Below are 21806 nucleotides of genomic sequence, written 5' to 3'. Positions count from 1 at the left end.
CAAAACAAAACAAAACAAAAGAAACAAACAAAAAACAACAAAAACCCCAATGATCTGTTTGGTGTTTTCTGAGCTTGTCTGTAGTTTAATTTTTGTCATTTATTTGGAAAATTATTGGACATTATTTTTTCAACTCTTTGTTCTGCCTCATTTCCTCGCTTTTCTTCTTCTGAGATTCCTATTAAGCATATGTTAGACTGTTTACTATTTTCTCACACCTCTTAGATGTTCTATACTTTCTTCTTCTTCTTTTAATCCTTTATTCTTTGTGATTCAGTTTTCACTGGATAATTTTCATTTACATAGCATCAAGTTCATTGATTTTTTTTCCTTGAATGTCTTGAGCCTACTAATGAGCCATATAGTATTCTTTATCTATGTCACTATGATTTTTGTTGTTAGCTTTACCATTTGACTCATAAATTCTAAATTTACTGAAATTTGCTGAAAGTACTTTGCTGAAATCATTCATTTAATTTTGCATATTGTCCATCTTTTCCATTAGAGCCCTTAATTTGTTAATCTTAATTATTCACGTGCCCTGTGAGATTGTTCCAATATTTGTAATATATCTGAGTCTGGTTCTGTTGATTACTTTATCTCTAGCCAATGGGTTGTTTTTTACTAAGGTTATTCACATTGTACCACAGGTTTCAAACTCCTTTAGTGGTACCTTATACTGTGGTGGAGGCCAGTTTATCAGAAGGCTTTTCTCAATTTCTTTTCTCAGTTTTAGGTCTTATATTTGCACTTGCCATGCTTTTGCAGCTCTCCCAGCAACACTTCATTGTTCCTTGTTATTCATTTTTCATTAGCCTGGTTGTGGGGTTAGGGCAGTTCTCTGTTCTGATTTAGCCTTGGTCTTAGGCAGATATTGTGTCCCTGGTTCTCAGAAGTGTGTCCTTTTCAATGTGCCTTACTCCCAGCTGCAGATCTAGGCCTAATGCATATTCCTGTCCCTTTTCCTAGTGGTAGAAAGACTTTTTCTATTTCCTTCTCCTAGATGCAGTGGGTTTTCACCAGTGCTCTAAGATACCTAGAGATTTGCTTTTCTCACCCCCACTCCCCAAAAAAGATGTTTGTTCCATAGAGGAGATAGGCAAGACAATATGGTTGGAGTTTTGTGCCCTACTACACTGAACAATGCTTTCTCAGGACTCTTCCTAATTATTTTTGTAAGTACACAGTGGGAACTTGGAGGAAAAAATTACAATGTATTTTTGGCTACCTGGGCTTCACACTCTCTTGTCAGCCTATACTTTGCCTTCTTTAATTTCTTCAGTATTCTAGCTGAATTCTTCTGAGCAGTTTTCTGCTGTGTCTGCTTGAGGAATATATGTTCTCATGTCCCATCTCTCCCTATAGGCACCTATCTCTGTTTAGATTTTGGAGTAATCATTTGCCTTGTGATGCCAGCTCTATGTTAGTTTGAAGAAAAAATGTAATCCTTCAGTTTGTCTAGCTTAATTTTTTTTTTTTTTTATGTGTGAATGGGGCTACACTCCTTCTAGCTCTCTGCATCTCTTAGTGGTCACCAGCATATATCACTTTTAAGAGATGAAATTCTAGGTATTCTTGGATCCACTGGAGTGGCATAATTTTGTGGTAAACAATTTCACAAATAGAATAAAAGTCATAGTCTAGGCCTCTGACACCAAATTAAGCAGAATATGACCCTACTCCCCAAGAGAGTTCTAGCTTCTTACAGTCATAGAACCCTAGGGAATCCAAAAGTGTGATTTCTCATTACACTGCTTATGTAAGAGGGCCATGTTCTCACCAGATCTCTGAGTTTATTTGCCTGACAGTGTTCATATGTTATCTTACTTAATCCTCATAGAAAACATATGAAGTAGGCGACACGTAAATAGGTTTAAACTCAGTAAGAAATTTTCCCAGAGTGGCACATGTAGAAAATAGCATGGATGAAATTTGAACCAAAGCAACTTAACTTCAGAGTATATCCACTTATCACTGAACTCCTCTCCCTCTTCTGAGGAAAAGAAGTAATGTTCCAATAGTCATACACTGGTGAAAACCTGTCATTTACTTTTTGAGTCACCTGGTCACAATTCTGGAAGGTGAATGGGGGATAGTTTTGTTGGTTTTTCAAACTCAGAGAAAGATGCCCATGTGAAATTTTTGAAATCACTCTTTGTTCATCTTTGTGCTGACCCACCTAAACCAGCAATTACTGTTTGGTGTACTTAAATAGAATGTGTATGTCAATCTAAAATATACACTTAGATTCAGTTCTTAGATCTGAGCTAGCTAGTCAGTTTTTTATTGGTGAAAAACTTTTATGGTGAATAACTTTTTCATAATTAATTACAAATGTGATCCTCAATTGTGTAGAAAAATACTCTGGATAAAACTTCAAAATTTTAATGAGTAAAAGTGACTGACGTTTGACCTCTTTACATAGAATCTTAATTGAACAATAAGTAGTTATCCTAAAATAATCATGACTCCAGTGGGAACATAGTCAATATGATAATTGCTGTATTAGGCTGATTGATTAAGGTTATGAAAAGTTATTAGTGTGAGGGTAAAGGGTCACAAATTTACCTTGTCCTTAGTTTAATTTGAGTTCTGTCAATAAAAGGGGAAATAATTGTGGTACTCATATTTTATTAAAAAAATCATTTTCGGACTTCCCTGGTGACGCAGTGGTTGGGAGTCCGCCTGCCAATGCAGGGGATACGGGTTCGTACCCCAGTCCGGGAAGATCCCACATGCTGCGGAGCGGCTGGGCCCGTGAGCCATGGCCGCTGAGCCTGCGCGTCCAGAGCCTCTGCTCCGCAACGGGAGAGGCCGCAGCAGTGAGAGGACCGCGTACTGCCAAAAAAAAAAAAAAAAAAAATCTTTTCTATTCCAATTAATATCTTTTCATTCTGTAAGCAGTTAATCCAAAAATAAATTATTGTCCACAACCATCATAGAGAGCATTGTTGTATAATATTTTTCAGGGTTTTTTTTCCCCCTGATACATTAGTCTATTGACATACACTACCACCAACTAAATGCAAGAACATTTAAAGAGCAGGATTATTTTCATATAATTACTTATTCAAACTTAATTAAAAGTTGGTAAGGAAGGCATTGACACTAATTTATCACTTATTATATACTATAGAATGTTCTAGACATTTTACATGTATTTTACTTTACCATAATGAAATTTGATAAGATAAATTATATTATCCCCATTTTATGAAATTCTATTATCCCCATTTTGGTTTTAATGAAACCAAATTTCAAGAGAGGCTATGAAACTTGGGTAAGTTCACACAGATTTTTAAATGGCAGTAAACAGGGTCTCATCTGCTCTACTTAATATTCATTCACTAGGAAAGTCACAGTCTAATTGAAATATATTCCAAAATTACTTTTCAAAATTATTGGTCTCATACCAAAAAACCTTTAATTTCTTCAAGGTTCAAGTAGTCATCATATGGAGCAAACTATGGTACAAAATTGTTCAGAAAATAAATGGGATTAATAATTTTTCAGATGCCTCAAGTAACAGGGTGGTTACTCTGTTATCCCTTAGTCTCTCGGCAAAACTATTAGTTGTGTAAACATGTAATGTTCATGACTGGAGGTGTTAATAAGGCCTCCTTGGAAATTTCCACCATAATTAGCAGTAATTACTCAGCAAAATAAAACCAAACCGAAGTTAAAAACAAAAAAGAGAGAGAGAGAGAGAGAAATAAAGAAAAATAATAAAAATACAAATAGAGATAGAAAAGAGCACTTCAGAAACAGGCAGACCTATTTTTAAGTTCTGTCTCCAACACTTACCAGCCATATGACCTTGAGCAACCAACTTAACCTCTGAACTCGCTTTTCTAAGTTGTCATGAGGAAATAATAATGTCTGCCTTATAAGGTTATTGGAACATTTAATTACACAAATATTCCTAGCACAACTCCAGCATCAAAGACTCAGTAGCTGTTAATTTCTTATTTTCCTTATTCTTTCCCTTTTCTTGTGTTCTTGTCTAATAATGGGCATCAGTTCTAAATTGTCCTTGGAATGTGGCCCCAGGCATAGGGCAGTGTTTTAAACCATATAGTGAAAAATAAGGTGATCCCAGGGGAAAAGCTATTTGATGTGGTAATGGTTGAAGCTGCTGATGGTGTCTTAATTTATGCTGAAGTAAAAATACAGAAATTCCTTAGGATGATGACTCTTCAAAGCTTTCAGGAAGCATTATTCTCCATAGGAGAAGAGAATTGCTTTACATTCTTCCCTTTTAATATGTCTCATTACACCTTTCAAACATATACATTTCATTAGACACTTCCATTAAAGCATCTCATTATAACTTTCAAATATGTGCATCTCATTACATCTCCTTTAAGCATCTCTACATATTCTCCATTTGTGGATTTCATTAAAGCCTTTCCCTTGTATATCTAATTACTAAATTACTTTCATGTATGTTATTATAACCTATATTTCTCATTCCATTACTTAAACATGCACATCTCATTACACCTTTCTATTTATGCATCTCATTACACTCCTAAAAAAATGTATCATATTACATCTTTCTCCTTTGAATATCGTTACATTTGTCCAATTATGCATCTCATTATGCCATTTCATTTATGCATTTTATTATACCCTTCCTTTTATCCATGTCATTATACTCCTTAGACCCAAGCATCTAAGTAAACCTCTACTGTATGCCATTTTATACACATTACGGATATTATCTTCATTTTTCCATGTGTGGTTTTTCTGCCACCCCTTAAAAATATGAATATCAATCTGAGGATGGGTGGCATTACTATTCTTAAATATGCATATCTCACTGCATATTTAACATATTTTAGTTGTCCCTTTTATACTTCAAGCTATTATTTTTCCTTTTCTGTTGAAACCTTTTAAGAAAAAGGTGACTCATGCTGTCCTTGATCTCATCACATCCTTCAAATAGCAACATCTCCTTTATAATGACTTCCTTGCATCTCTTGTCCTAAATCTACTAGTATTCCTTTCGAATATGTGTATCTCATTGCTGTGCCTTGGATATGCACTGCTATTTACCCTTCACCAATTATGTTCCTTTTCCTTCCTTAAATTATCTCTATTTTAGGTGGTTGAGGTAGCATCTGACTATTATCCTCAGCCATAAATGGAATTTCCCCTGTTGTTTGCTCTTCTCTAGGTTATTATTTTCCTCTCTACAAATATCCTCTCTCCCTGAGGCAATAGATGCCTTTGGAATACATTAAGGAGTCAAATATAACCAAATGGTCCATGTGTTACTTTACATAAATTTTCTTTTATTATCTGAGCATTTTTGTTGTGGTACTATTTAAAAACATAAAACTGTGGAAACTTCAACGTTCACCATGCTTTAATTGTGCAATTTTGTTAGCAATAATGAAATAAGCTGCTTTGGCACATTTATTATATGGACATTATAATCAAGATTCTACCAATGTGAAATCTTTTGTAATCTAAATAATATACCCAGGGTTCTGTAAATTTGAGTATAAACTGGGATTCTATTTTAGTTACTTGAGAACATTCATAGATATCGACCCATTCAGTCCATTTATGCCCCTGTCACTAGAAAAAACATCAAATCAGATCTAGTAGATTAGGTTTTATGTCACAGCTCTCCCTTTTACTATGTGGGAAATTTTACTGTGTGGCAAAATTACTTAATTTTTTTTAGTCAGTTACCCAAGGCGTCAAGCTAACTCTTACATGTATAACCATAAATGTGTGTGTGTGTGTGTGTGTGTGTGTATACACACACATGTACACACACATATATATAGTCTCCTATAAAGCAAAGATATACTTTTGATCAATTCAGTTTTGAAGGTGGTTTGTGACATTTTGGATTTCTTTTCCATTCAGTCATCTTTTTTCATTCAACAAGTATTCTGAGCTCCTATTACGTTCCAGGTACTGTTCCATTGCTGGAAATAGAGCAATGAACAGACAAGATCCAGGTCTAACGGAAAATATTCTTATTAGGAAAACATAATAAATGAATGCATAAAAAGGATGAACAAAGTTTCAGATAGTGAGAAATACAGCAGAGAAAGGCGAGGAGGAAACTTGGCGTATTTAGGAATCTAGAGACAAACCACAAAGGGTAGCTGTTATCACCCCAGAGTGAAGGCGTAAGGGAAGGGGATATAGTGTCACAGGAGCCAGTGAGAGCTGGAATATGGAAGACAGATAAGAGCTGTGGTTTCTGAGGGATGAAGTCATTGCCAGAACTATAAAGCTGAAGAAGGAAGAAAGCAAGGAAAATATACCCTGAGTTCTTACTGCGTATGCTCAGTTGTGCTGGTGCCTCCCATTGCCTGAGTCCAGCTGGAAGGGAGATAGAACCCTGATGATGCTTGCTGTAACTAGAATCTTGGCTATATGGTCTTTATTAGTCTCCTAGGGCTACTGTTCCAAATTACCACAAAGTTGGTGTCTTAAGCCAACAGAAATTTTTTCTCTCATAGCTCTGGAAGATAGACATCTGAAATCAAGATGTCAGCAGGGCAATGTGTCCTTTGAAGGATCTACAGGAAAATTATTTCCTTGCCTCTTCCTGGTTTCTTGTGGCTACCTTGGCATTCCATAGCTAGTAGCTGCATCACTGCAGTCTCTGCCACCATCTTTACATGGTATTCTTCCCTTCCTGTGTATGTCTCTGTGTATCCTTTGTTCTTACAAGGACACCGAACTTTGGATTTTGGGACCACCCTAATCTAGTATGACACTATCTTAACTAATTATATCTATAAAGACCATATTTTCATATAAGGTTACATTCAGAAGTTTTAGTAGGACAAGAATTTTGGAGGGGGAAGTACTAGTTGACCAACTTCAGAGTCCATGTAGTAAATGTTCCAATATAGTTACCACACTGAAAGATGTTTTATAGAAGATTGTATTTATTTTCAGAATCCCAATTAAAGAAATTATTTACTAGGACAAAGAATTGCCTAAACCTATGTGGTCAAAGGAAGTCTGTGCTGACCTATTCTTTTCAGTATAGTGATACTACTCAGGCAAGAAATGTTATACCATTGGGGCAGCAAGAGATGTTATTGCTGGTGAAGCCAGGAGACCTACATGGCCCTTTTATTATCTGTCTCTAACTTATTCTCCAATATCTCCTCATACTTTTCCCCTTCCACATGTGCCTTAGCCACAGTTGTCTGTTTTTCTCCCTTTTTAAAATAAACCCAGGATGTTCCCCTCACCTGAATATTTGCACTCTACTAGTGCTTTCTACATATTTCACCATGTCTGACTCTTTCTCAGTGTTCATAATTCATCTCAGTTGTCATCATATTAAAGTGATATTCCATGAACAGCTACATACGTAGTAAATCTTCCGGCCCTATAACTTTGGCACTCTCTATCATAGTCTGCCGTTACAATGATTTTTTTTTTTTAGCACTTACTACTTACTACTACTTATTTACTTGATACACTACATTACCTGACTCTCTCACTGTACTATAAACTCTACAAGGGCAACAATCCTGTCTCCCTGGTTAATCAGTGAGTCCCCAGCACTGTGAATACTTTATGGTACTTTAGTAGGTAAGTGTGAACTGAGTCAATTAATTAAATGGGGGAATGATTTTCTTAAATTTATTATTTACTCCACCAGCTTAAAAAAGTCTGTGATCAAAATCTACATAATGAACAAGATAATTCTCTTTTTAAATTCTAAAATGGATGAAGAATATGCGCCAAAAGAGATAGTGGCCATATTTCACATGGCTTGCAATTACCAGGAAGTATTAAACACCACAAACATCCCCTGGAGTAGATACATTAGAGATACAACTTGGTACAGTTTAATCTTACTGCAGTTATACAGGAGCAATTTAGGTGGGGATATTTTTGTTATTATTTTATGCTATGAACAATGTTCTCAAAGTTTGTAGACTAATAAGCATGTTGTAATACTTGTATTTTAGGGAGGATGGCTTTATACAAATTATACATTTACTCGGTGAAAAGAAGCAATGCATAAAATTGCTGACTTAATGTCTTTGTCTTAGGATATATGCAATCACATATTTAAATATAACATAAATGCTTCCCTTTAGTGACTAATATTTTATTAATTGCTAATTATCAAAACAGTAAATTGAAAGTAGAAATATAAAGAAATAAGGAAACTTAGAATCATCATTTTGCCCTACTATTTTTATAATACAAATCATATAATATCAAAAAAGTCAGAACTTAGCCTGGAAATAATAATGAACTCTTTCAAAAGACTTTCCTCCAGATTAAATATAAAATAATTTGGGAACAGAAGTTGAGTGTTTTTCTATTTTTAAAAATTTCTATCTGCAGGTAAAAAAAATGCTTTCTAAATTTTCTAAAACTTTGTTTCCTCTAGGAAGACCAACGATTTCCCACAGTGGTCAAATAAATGATACATCTGAATTGAGTTCATATACTGAGAAGCTTATATGAACTGTGAGGTGTAGGAATATATAGTGACTCTTGGAAGATAGACGTATTGAAGAGATCTGCATGTGGTTTTATACATAGAACATAGTCTGACACCTACTCAGGAGATGCTCGCCAAAGATTTAAGAGAAGCTTGTATATTCAAAACAGAGATATACAGCAACTTTATCTCTTCAAGGCACTTCCTAGAGAGACCACTTGCGGCATATATAGTAACTATTCCACATCCTTTTTGACATCACAAGAATTTTGATTCGGGTCCTTAGGATATACTGCTACATTTACAAATGCTATCTCCAAACTAAATTAGCCATTCGTGCACATACACCAAAACAGGATGTACACTTGTTCCCAAACTGAGGTGTGCTTTACAGCTGCATATCTTTGAGTTCTTTTCCAGTCCTGAAATAAAAGAACGTGTGCACATGTAGTTGTGCACATATGCACATAAAAACAATGTCATAATTCAGGGGAAGACATTCAGAAGATTTTAATAAGTTACCAGAGGGTAAGGGTGTTGGTGGGGTGGGTGAAATGGGTGAAGGGGGTCAACTGTATGGTGATGAAAAGTAACTAGTCTTGTGGTGATCACTTTGTAGTGTATACACATGTTGAATGCTCTACATCTAAATCTTATATAATTTTAAAAAAAGAAAAAATGTAAAAGACCTAAATATTAAAATAAAATAAAATCAGCACATTTTACATATTTATATAATGTACAATAGCATTTACTGAGCAAATTACTATGTGTTTGACACTGTGAAATGTACTACACGGCATAAAGAGTTATACAGTTATTTGCTCCATTTCACAGGTGGGAAAGCAAAAGCTTAAAGGACTTTGCATATCTGAATTCACAGAGCTAATAAATAAAGGAAATAGGTTTTAAACAAAAGCAGTCTTGACTCCAGAACACGGGTTCCTAACCCGTACTATATCCTAAGTATTATTAGCTTATTATTAGCATACTATTCATTTTAGGGATCCCTAAAATAACCTCTTAACCTACAAACATCTAATAGAAATACATTTCTTTGTGTTGAGACAGTTTTCTTACAACCATGTCTTTTAAAATTCAAATAATCCTTAAAAAATTTAATGCATTGAACTTCTATTTGCTTGTAAGCACACCTAGTCATGAGAGCAGGGGCTATGTCATATTCCTTTTTAATCCCCAGTATCTAACCTAGTACAGCCCAAAGTATGAGATTCAGTGAATGGATGATGTACGTAGAGATCTTAAACAGCTGTATGAGGATGCTAGGCAAATGTGAGTGTGAGTCTATGTATGTAAGTACATATGGAAAACAAAGAGAATGAATTATGATATAAAGAGTGTATAAGAAAATGAAAGAAAAGATAGTTTTCTGTTTCTTATAGGCACAAAAATGTGCATATACTCATAATTTTTTTTTAATCTAAAAGTAAAGTGAAGGATATAAATAGAAAATAATCCCTGTTGTAAAATACTTTATCACTATAAATTCAGAGTTGAGTGTATGGATTTATTAGCTATAATAAATAAGTAATAATAGGTAATAAGTAAATTATATATGATGTATTAGATCATATATGATATATTGGAAGGTGATTTGTATGATTGAAAAAAGAAAACTTAGAGCAAGATAGGAGGTTTGGAAGCATAGGAGGGAGGATCACAATTTAAATAGGCTGAGCAGTGTAGGCTTTGTGAAGAAGGTAAGATTTGAACAGAGTCTTTAAGTAGTTGAGGGAGGTATTAAAGTAGAGATCTAGGTATCTTCCTTAAACTCTCACTCTAGCCAGAGCAAACTTTAGATCAAACATCTTATTGCAGTAAGGTGTCTATCCTATTCAATAAATAGCAATAGCAGAAAGACTAGTTAGGAGTTTAGGACAATCATCCAAATGAGAGATTATGGTAGATATATTAGTTTTCTAGGGCTGCCATAATAAAGTACTACAAACTGGGAGCCTTATGACAGCAGAAATTTATCATCTCACAATTCTGGAGGCCAAAAGTATGAAATCAAAGTGTTGATAGGGCAATGGTCCCTATGAAACGTGTACAGGAAAGATCATTCCTTTGCCTTTTGCGGATTCAGGTGGATTGCCCTCAATCGTCAGTGTTCCTTGGCTTGTAGATGTATTACCCCGATACTCCATCTTTACATGATCTTCTTCTTTCCATGTGTGTCTGTCTCTGTCTCAGCCTCCCAATTTCTTTTTGTAAAGACACCAATCATATTGTTCAGGGTCCATTCTAATGACCTCACTTTAAACTTATTACCTCTTTAAAGACTGTATTTCCAAATAAGGACATATTCTGAGGCACTGGGGGTTAAGATGTTCAATATATATTTTTGGTGGGACACAATTCAACACATACAATTATAGAGATCAAATTATACATATATTTTGAAGGTAAAGCAAGTAACATTTCCTGACAGATTAAATTTGGGAATGAACAAGAATGAAGTGAATTATATCTCCAAGATTTTAGCCTGAGAAACTAAGAGTTGTTGTGATCAAGTGAGATTGGAAAGGCTGTGGGTAGAATAAATTTGGAGGAAAGATCAGTTCAAGTTTGTACATGTTGAGTTTGGAATATCTGTTACCATCCAATTGAAGGTGTAAAGTAGACAGATATATAAGTCATAAAGTGAGACAAAGTGAGAATGGGGAAGGAGATGCTAGAATTTGAAGATAATATATGATACCTTTTTTGAACCTGAGAATAACTTTGAGATTGTTAGAGTAGCTATTATTAATGTCTTCACTTTATAACCCAAGAAAGTGGATCTAGGAAGAGTTTAACCACTCATGTATGTCAAAATAATTTGAATGTGATTTTTTAAAATTGATTTTTGTTGTTATTTCTGTGTGTGTGTGATCAAGCCCTGGTTATTTTATAAGTATAAATAGTGGAACTGGGAAGGAGTGATGAGAATAGCAAGACCAGATGCAGGCCATGCTTTATCTGCTTGTGTGATGAAAGCTGACTCAACATCCTTGATCAGCCTCTTCTTATGAAGAGAAGGTATGAGGACAATCTGGGTGGAGGTGAATTATCTATGAGAGTAGGGGTGGGGTAAATTGGCTCTGGGATCCTTTGGACCAGGTGAAAAAGTCCAGAAGTCTCACAGTATCATTGGTCAAGAGCACCCCAGTGTAGCTCTGTGTGTGCCTGGGACAAAGCCATCTTCAGGAGGGGGAACCATAGTGTTCTCTAGTTGCCAGGAGGGCTCCAGGTAGTCCAGAGCAACATTGTTTTTTCTGAAGCAAATGGAATCGTCTTTCCTCTATACCACATAACTCTTAAGAAAAATGCTAAAGATAGATTAAGAGTAATGACAGTAATGATACTATTAATTATGTGGATAATACTCAATACAGAATTTAAATGTAAATTATTTTTAAAACATTCAGTTGTTATGTTCTCAGATATGATGATATATTAACATAGTGATTCAAAAGCATGATCTTTCATCACTTAGGTTATTTTTAATTTATTTCAAGTGGTGTCATGAAATTCCCAGAACCAAACAAATACTTATTTTATTTGAATATTATAAAATCTTTATACTACCTCTAGGAAAGGAGACACTATTACAGAATGAAAGATAGATTGACATAATCTCCAAACATTTTAAAAAAACACTAATTTTGAAGTAAAAAAAAATACCTATTTTAACTGGAAGATAAAAACCTTTGGGATAAAGTTCACAGTTGCCTTCAAAATTTGAGAGCATAACTATTGAAACTCACTATTTCAAAGACCGTCACAGGAGCCAACACTGTCAGCATTTCTAACCGATGGCTCCTTAGAGTTCTGGCACACTATCTTTGGTGTAGACTGGCATCATAGTGGATTAGCTTTTCAGTTTCTTTCCAACTCTTTTTCCCTTCCACACACACAATCTGTCTGTGTCTCCTTTATTTCTATCAAGCTGGAGAAAATGAACTGAGGTTGAAGAAGAAGGAAAATTGACAGGGGATACATTCCTGACCAGCATTTGTTATATATTCTCTAACAGATAGGGAAACGTCAAAGTATGACCAGAATTTGTAATCTCTCAAGACACAAATCCCATCTTGATTTGGATGAAGTTAAAAGGAATTTAACCTTCAGAAAGTAGTACTTGGATCTAAGTTTTGAATGTCTGCCAGTCCTACTTGATTATCTTTCCAACAAAGTTCTAGAATTTTCCCATTTACTCTAATTCTTTTTTGCAAATTGCAGATAGACAAAATATAATATACATTTAATTTATTCTTAAAAAATTGTTCTAAGGCTTTCTCAACCTTAGAACAATTAACATTTGGGCAAAATATAATATACATTATAATATACATTATATACATTATAATATAATATACATTATATACATGTTATAATATACATGTTAATATACATGTTATACATATATAACAAAATATAATATACATTTAATTTATTCTTAAAAAATTGTTCTAAGGCTTTCTCAACCTTAGAACAATTAACATTTGGGCAGCATAAGTGTTTGTTGTGAGAGGCTGTCCTATAATACCTTCAGTTCGTCACAACAAAGTGTTTTCAAACATCCCCAAGGTCCCCTGGGAGGCAAAATCCCTCCCAGTTTAGAATCACTCATCTAATAAAAGGGCAAACTTATGCTATACTTCTTTTTCTGTTTGCTCGTTATCTTTATCTTTCTATTGCATTTAAACTAAGGCAGCAACTATCATTTTACATTCCTCTCCTCTTATATTTCTCCACACTTTGTACTGATTGACTTTTGGAAGTTTTCTTTTTCAACATTATGCATAATTAAAGATCTAGTAAGAATTAATCTTGGGGGACCGTCAAGATGGCGGAGGAGTGAGATGTGATCACCTTCCTCCCCACAAATACAACAAAAATACATCTACACGTGGAACAATTCCTACAGAACACCTACTAAATGCTGGCAGAAGACCTCAGACTTCCCAAAAGGCAAGAAAATCCCCATGTACCTGGGTAGGGCAAAAGAAAAAATAATAAACAGAGACAAAAGAATAGGGACAGGACCAGCACCTGTGAGAGGGAGCTGTGAAGGAGAAAAGGTTTCCACACTCTAGGAAGCCCCTTCGCGGGCGGAGACTGAGGGTGGCGGAGGGGGAAGCTTTGGAGACATGGGGGAGAGCGCAGCAACAGGGGTGCAGAGGGCAAAGCGGAGAGACTCCCGCACAGAGGAATGGTGCCGACGAGCACTCACCAGCCCGAGAGGTTTGTCTGCTCACCCGCCGCAGCGGGCGGGGGCTGGGAGCTGAGGCTCGGGCTTCAGAGGTCAGATCCCAGGGAGAGGACTGGGGTTGGTGGCGTGAACACAGCCTGAAGGGGCTAGTGCGCCACAGCTAGCCGGGAGGGAGTCCGGGATAAAGTCTGGAGCTGCCACAGAGGCAAGAGACCATTGTTTTGGGGTGAGGGAGGAAAGGGGATTCCTTCCCTGTCTGCCCACAGAAGGCAGAGCACTGCCTAAACAATCTCCAGAGACAGAAGTGAGCTGTGGCTATCATCTCGGACACCAGAGACGGGCATGAAATGCTAATGCTGCTGCTGCGGCCACCAAGAATCCTATGTACAAGCACAGGTCACTATTCACACACGCCCTGGGATCCTGTGCAGTCCACCACTGCCAGGGTCCCATGATCCAGGGACAACTTCCCCAGGAGAACGCACAGCGCGCCACAGGCTGCTGCAACGTCACGCTGGCCTCTGCCGCTGCAGGCTCACCGTACATCCATACCCCTCCCTCCCCCCGGCCTGAGTGAGTCAGAGCCCCCTCATCAGCTGCTACTTTAACCCCATCCTGTCTAGGCAGGAAACAGATGCCCTCAGGCAACCTACGTGCAGTGGCGGGGCCAAATCCAAAGCTGAACCCCAGGAGCTGTGCAAACAAAGAAGAGAAAGGGAAATTTCTCCCAGCAACCTCAGGAGCAGCATATTAAATCTCCACAGTCAACTTCATGTCCCATGCATCTCTGGAATACCTGAATAGACAACAAATCATCCCAAAATTGAGGCGGTGAACTTTGGGAGCAACTGTAGACTTGGGGTTTGCTTTCTGCATCAAATTTGTTTCTGGTTTTATGTTTATCTTAGTTTAGTATTTAGAACTTATTATCACTGGTAGATTTGTTCATTGATTTGGTTACTCTTTTCCTTTATATATATATTTTTTTTCTTTTCCCTTTTTTGTGAGTGTGTATGTATATGCTTTGTGTGATGTTGTCTGTATAACTTTGCTTTTACCATTTGTCCTAGGAGTCTGTCTGCCATTTTTTTTTTGTATAGTTTTTAGCACTTGTTATCACTGGTGGATTTATTTTTTCATTTGGTTGCTCTCTTCTTATTACTTTTTAATATTTTTTATTTTAATAACTTCATTTATTATTTTTATCTTTCTTTTTTTTTCTCTGTCTTGTCTTCTGAGCTGTGTGGCTGATAGGATCTTGGTGCTCCAGCTGGGTGTCAGGCCTGAGCCTCTTAGGTGTGAGAGCCAAGTTCAGGACATTGGTCCACCAGAGACCTCCCACCCCCACGTAATATCAAATGGCAAAAGGTCTCCCAGAGATCTCCTTCTCAATCCTAAGACCCAGCTCCACTCAACGACCAGCAAGCTACAGAGTTGGACACCCCATGCCAAACAACTAGCAAGACAGGAACACAACCCCTCCCATTAGCAGAGAGGCTGGCTAAAATCATACTAAGTTCACAGACACACCAAAACACACCACAGGGCGTGGCACTTCCCACCAAAAAGACAAGATCCAGCCCCACCCACCAGAACACAGGCACCAGTCCCCTCCATCAGGAGACCTGCACAAGGCATATAACTATATGCCGATAAAATGGACAACCTGGAAGAAATGGACAAATTCTTAGAAAAGTATAACCTTCCGAGACTGAACCAGGAAGAAATAGAAAATATAAACAGACCAATAACAAGCCCTGAAATTGAGACTGTGATTAAAAATCTTCCAACAAACAAAAGCCCAGGACCAGATGGCTTCACAGGGGAATTCTATCAAACATTTAGAGAAGAGCTAACACCTATCGTTCTCAAACCTTGCAAAATATAGCAGAGGGAGGAACACTCCCAAACTCATTCTACGAGACCACCATCACCCCGATACCAAAACCAGACAAGGATGTCACAAAGAAAGAAAACTACAGGCCAATATCACTGATGAACATAGATGCAAAAATCCTCAACAAAGTACTAGCAAGTAGAATGCAACAGCACATTAAAAGGATCATACACCATTATCAAGTGGGGTTTATCCTAGGAATGCAGGGATTCTTCAATATATACAAAACAATCAATGTGATACACCATATTAACAAACTGAAGGAGAAAAACCATATGATCATCTCAATAGATGCAGAAAAAGCTTTTGACAAAATTCAACACCATTTATGATAAAAGTCTCTGGAAAGTAAGCAAGAGGGAACCTACCACAACATAACAAAGAGCATATATGACAAATCCACAGCCAATATTGTTCTCAGTGGTGAAAAACTGAAAGCATTTCCAGTAAGATCAGAAACAAGACAAGGTGGCCCACTCTCATCACTATTATTCAACATAGTTTTGGAAGTTTTAGCAATATTAATCAGAGAAGAAAAAGAAATAAAAGGAATCCAAATTGGAAAAGAAGTAAAACTGCCACTGTTTGCCAGTGACATGTTCCATGAATAGAGAATCCTAAAGATGCTAACAAAAAACTGGAGCTAATCAATGAATTTGGTAAAGTAGCAGGATACAAAATTAAGGCACTGAAATATCTTGCATTCCTATATACTAATGATGAAAAATCTGAAAGAGAAATTAAGGAAACACTGCTGTTTACCATTGCAACAAAAAGAATAATATCCCTAGGGATAAACCTACTTAGGGAGACAAAAGATATATATGCAGAAAACTATAAGACACTGATGAAAGAAATTAAAGATGATACAACAGATGGAGAGGTATACCATGTTCTTGGATTGGAAGAATCAACATTGTGAAAATGACTCTGCTACCCAAAGCAATCTACAGATTCAGTGTAATCCCTATCAAACTACCAATGGCATTTTTCACAGAACTAAAACAAAAAATTTCACAATTTGTATGGAAATACAAAAGACACTGAATAGCCAAAGCCAACTTGAGAAAGAAAAACAGAGCTGGAGGAATTAGGCTCCCTGACTTCAGACTATACTACAAAGCTACAGTAGTCAAGACAGTATGGTACTGGCACAAAAACAGAATATAGATCAATGGAACAGGAGAGAAAGCCCAGAGATAAACCCACGCACATATGGTCACCTTATTTTTGATAAAGGAAGCAAGAATATACAATGGAAAAAAGATAGCCTCTTCAATAAGTGGTGCTGGGAAAACTGAACAGCTACATATAAAAGAATGAAATCAGAATTCTCCCTAACAGTGTACACAAAAATAAACTCAAAATGGATTAAAGACCTAAATGTAAGGCCAGACACCATCAAACTCTTAGAGGAAAACATAGGCAGAACACTCTATGACATACATCACAGCAAGATCCCTTTTGACCCACCTCCTAGAGAAATAGAAATAAAAACAAAAATAAACAAATGGGACCTAATGAAACTTAAAAGCCTTTGCACAGCAAAGGAATCCATAAACAAAATGAAAGACAACCCTCAGAATAGTAGGAAAATTTGCAAATGAAGCAACTGACAAAGGATTAATCTCCAAAATATAGAAGCAGCTCATGCAGCTCAGTATCAAAAAACAAACAACCCAATCCAAAACTGGGTGGAAGACCTAAACAGACCTTTCTCTAAAGAAGATATATAGATTGCCAACAAACACATGAAAGGCTGCTCGACATTACTAATCATTAGAGAAATGCAAATCAAAACCACATTGTGGTATCACCTCACACCAGACAGAATGGCCATCATCAAAAATCTACAAACAAGGGGCTTCCCTGGTGGCACAACGGTTGAGAATCTGCCTGCCAATGCAGGGGACGCGGGTTCGAGCCCTGGTCTGGGAGGATCCCACATGCTGCGGAGCAGCTGGGCCTGTGAGCCACAATTACTGAGCCTGCGCGTCTGGAGCCTGTGCTCTGCAACAAGAGAGGCTGCAACAGTGAGAGGCCTGCACACCGCGGTGAAAAGTGGCCCCCACTTGCCACAACTGGAGAGAGCCCTCGCACAGAAATGAAGACCCAACACAGCCATAAATTAATTAATTAATTAATTTAAAATCTACAAACAGTAAATGCTGGAAATGGTATGGAGAAAAGGGAATCCTCTTGCACTGTTGTTGGGGATGTAAATGGATACAGCCATTATGGAGAACAGTATGGAGGGTCCTTAAAAAGCTAGAAATAGAGCTACCACATGACCCAGCATCCCACTACTGGGCATATACCCTGAGAAAACCATAATTCAAAAAGTGACATGTCCTACAATATTCGTTGCAGCACAGGTAACATAGCCAAGACATGGAAGCAACCTAAGTTTCCATCGGTGGATGAATGCATAAAGAAGATATGGCACATATATACAATGGAATATTTCTCAGCTATGAGAAGAAATGAAACTGAGTTATTTGTAGTGAGGTGGATGGACCTAGAGTCTGTCATGTAGAGTGAAGTAAGTCAGAAAGGGAAAAGAAATACCATATGCTAACACATATATATGGAATCTAAAAAAAAATATTGTTCTGATGAACGTAGGGGTAGGACAGGAATAAAGACGCAGGCATAGAGAATGGACTTGAGGACATGTGGAGGGGGAAGGGAAAGCTGGGGCGAATTGATAGAGTGGCATGGACATGTATCCACTACCAAATATAAAATAGGTAGCTAGTGGGAAGCAGCCGCGTAGCACAGGGAGATCAGCTCAGTGCTTTGTGACCACCTAGAGGGGTGGAATAGGGATGGTGGGAGGGAGACACAAGAGGAAGGAGATATGGGATATATGCATACGTATAGCTGATTCACTTGGTTATACAGCAGAAACTAACACACCATTGTAAAGCAATTGTAGTCCAATAAAGATGTTAAAAAAAAAAAAGAATTAGTCTTGTTGGCTTCCTTTTAACCATAATTCCCTCTGAGCTGGCTCCTTTATACTTATCAGTGCAATGATAATTGATGTCTGTAATAAACCCAAAGTCCTGTGAAATTTTCAATTGCCTTTTCAACAGCCAAAAGAAAATTATTTAATTAAATATGTTTTTAAGGTTAAGTGTATTTTATTCTTTCAGTTTCTTTACACATTGGTATTGTATACAAATGAGAACTTCGCCCATTCTTTGACCAGGGATAAGGCAGAGGTACTATTAAATCCCTTTTAGTATGACCAAATTATTTAATGACGTTAAGGTTCAAGCTTAAGTTATCCTGTAATTGGTATTTGTTATTTATTTCTTAATTTCACATACCACATTATAGAAGATATTTTTAAGCCCTAGTTCACACACACTTCTGTATTATCTTGTTTAGGAATTAGTTACAAGTAAGGAAACACAGAGCCTTTGACTTTGAAAAGATTATAAAGTAGAATTGTAGCACAGAGCTATGGTGCATACCTCGAAATGGGGCTCAGGACTTCATGTAATCTACTGGAGTTTGTAGGCCATTTCAGTTCCATGATGGATCTTTCAGAAATTCCTAAGAAACTCAATCCTGTTGATGTACTTGTCAAATAATGAGGTTTCATCATTTCAAATGCCTGCTACATCCTAAATTATAACATTTGTTCATTGAGCACAGAAAGTACTGGGAAGAGAAAAACAAACACATCATAGTGATTAAAAAGTAGGGTATCTATATTGTTCAGGAGAAATAAAAGCAAATATTGAGGTAATAAATTTTGGGTAGATACTTAAATTTTTTTAGTAATAAATGAATCAAAATAAAGTCAAATAATTACTATTAGAAAAGTAAGTTCTGTATCAGGTTTTTATGTCTTTCCTGATAGGAATTGTGACTATTTATGACTATTTCTGGCTGATTTGTTCTGTGTGTCTGAGTATTTCTAAAATATGTATCTAACAGGATAGCAATGGTGAAAAGATTTTGATGATGTCCTAGTTAGACTGGTAACGGGGAGACCCAGCATGTGACCTTTTGGTAGAGTACTGAATGAAATTAGCCGTACATGACAAATTCTGATGATCTGAAGTTCTGACTCTAGTGCCTCAAGCAGAGAAGTATCAGAAAGTAAATGCCCTAAGGCAAGATGGAACTTGACTTGTGCCAGGAACAACTGACCAGCATGGTTAGGGCACATAAGTGAATGAATGAGGAGATCAGTTAAAAAATGGGCAAAATATTTGAATAGGCATTTTTCTTCTATATATTTGAATTATCACTTGGTATCATATTCTTGCTTAAATATAACTTCATTCCCTCCTCCTTTCTTTGTGCTGTTAATATCATATAGATGACATCTATTAAATTTAACAATATAATTTTTTAATAATAGTTTTATAGATTTTTTTTGTAATTAAAAATCAAGAGAAAATGGAGAACAAAATATGTAACTGTAATGGATTTAAAAATTTCTCTTATAATTACATTTACTGGCACTTGTTATTTCATCAGGTGGATTTGAATTATCATCTGGAATCAATTCCATTCAGACTGAGTATTTCTTGTAAGGTAGGTCTGCTAGCAACAGATTCTCTCAGTCTTTGTTTATCTGGTTATACCATTACTTTGCCTTCATTTTTGAAAGATAGTTTGCTGGATTCTTGGTTGACAGTTATTTTTTTTGTTTTGGTTTGTTTCTCTGTCATCATTTCAAACACCATCCTGGCCACTGCCTTCTTGCCTCTATTGTTTCTGATGAGAAGTCATCTGTTAATCTGTATGGGATTTTCTAGTGCATAATGACTTATTTTCTCCTGATGTTTTCATGGGTTTTTTTTGGCCTTATCTTTCCAACTGTTTGGCTGTGATGTGTCTAGATGTAGCTCTCTTTATGCTTATCTTTTTGGTGTTTGTTAAGGTTCTTAGGTGTGTAAAGTTTTCATTTAAGTCAGAAACTTTTTAGCAATTATTTCCTTCAACAATTTTTCTGCCCCTTTCTCCCTCTCTTCTCATTTTGGTACTATTATTATACATATGTCAGTTTGCTTAATTGTGTCCCATAGATCTCTGAGGCTCTATTCATTTTATTTCTTTTTCTTTTTGTATCTCAGATTGGAATACCTCTATTGATTTACCTTCAAATTCACTGATTCTTTTTTGTGATCGTATCTACTGTTGAGTCCCTCTCATAAATTTTTTATTTCAATTATTTTGTTTTCCACTCAAGAATGTCTATTTGCTTCTTTTTTCATAATTTCTATTTCCTTATCAATATTCTTTATTTGCTAGGTTATTATCATGCCTTCCTTTTATTCTTTAAACATAGCTTCTTTTATTGCTTTGAATATATTTATAAAACCAGATTTGAAGTATTTGTCTACTAAACCCAACACCTGGGTACCTCCAAAGACATTTTTTATTGCCCACATGTTTTCACTATATGGTTCGTACATACTTTTATGTGCATATTTCATAATTTTTGAGACATTTTACAATTGTAAAATATATAGTAATTCTGAACTGTGATCCTCATCCCCCAGAATTGGTTGTCACTGCTGCTTTATATTTGCTTGTGTAGTGACTTATTTTTATAAATTCCGTGAAGTCTCTTTTCTTTATAGTATGCAGCTTCTGATATCATCGCTCACATTTTTGTTAAAAAAAGAATACTTATGGGCTTCCCTGGTGGCGCAGTGGTTGAGAGTCCGCCTGCCGATGCAGGGGACACAGGTTCGTGCCCCGGTCCGGGAAGATCCCACATGCCGTGGAGCGGCTGGGCCCATGAGCCATGGCTACTGAGCCTGCGTGTCCGGAGCCTGTGCTCCTCAACGGGAGAGGCCGCAACAGTGAGAGGCCCGCGTACAGCAAAAAAAAAAAAAGAATACTTAAGTCTGGATTCCTAAATCACTAGAGCTTAGTAGTCAGCCAGTGGTTGGTCAGAAATTGTGCTTAAGCCCCCTGAGTCCATAAGGCTTCCACGCACTGCCAGTGGATCTGTGTGTGTCTTGGGGGTCCTTCAGAAGTTCAGAATGTTTGCAGATCTGTTGTACATTCAGCCAGGATCTAGGGGCTCACAAATCTTCTCTTCCATTGCCCTTGTGTGGGCATAATTTTGTGTTGGTACTCAGCTTTCCAGTCCACCAGCCATGAGTGTAATCTTAGCAGGGTCGTTTTGACTATCTCTGTCTCTGGGTCTCCCTGTTAAATTTCTCTCTGGTCTGCTGTTTTGTTTATTTCTACTCCTACAGTAGGGT

This window comes from Delphinus delphis, chromosome 3, assembly GCF_949987515.2.
Source record: "Delphinus delphis chromosome 3, mDelDel1.2, whole genome shotgun sequence".
Taxonomy (NCBI): Eukaryota; Metazoa; Chordata; class Mammalia; order Artiodactyla; family Delphinidae; genus Delphinus; species Delphinus delphis.
The sequence above is the reverse complement of the archived record's forward strand: the minus strand, read 5'-3'. Positions refer to the sequence as shown.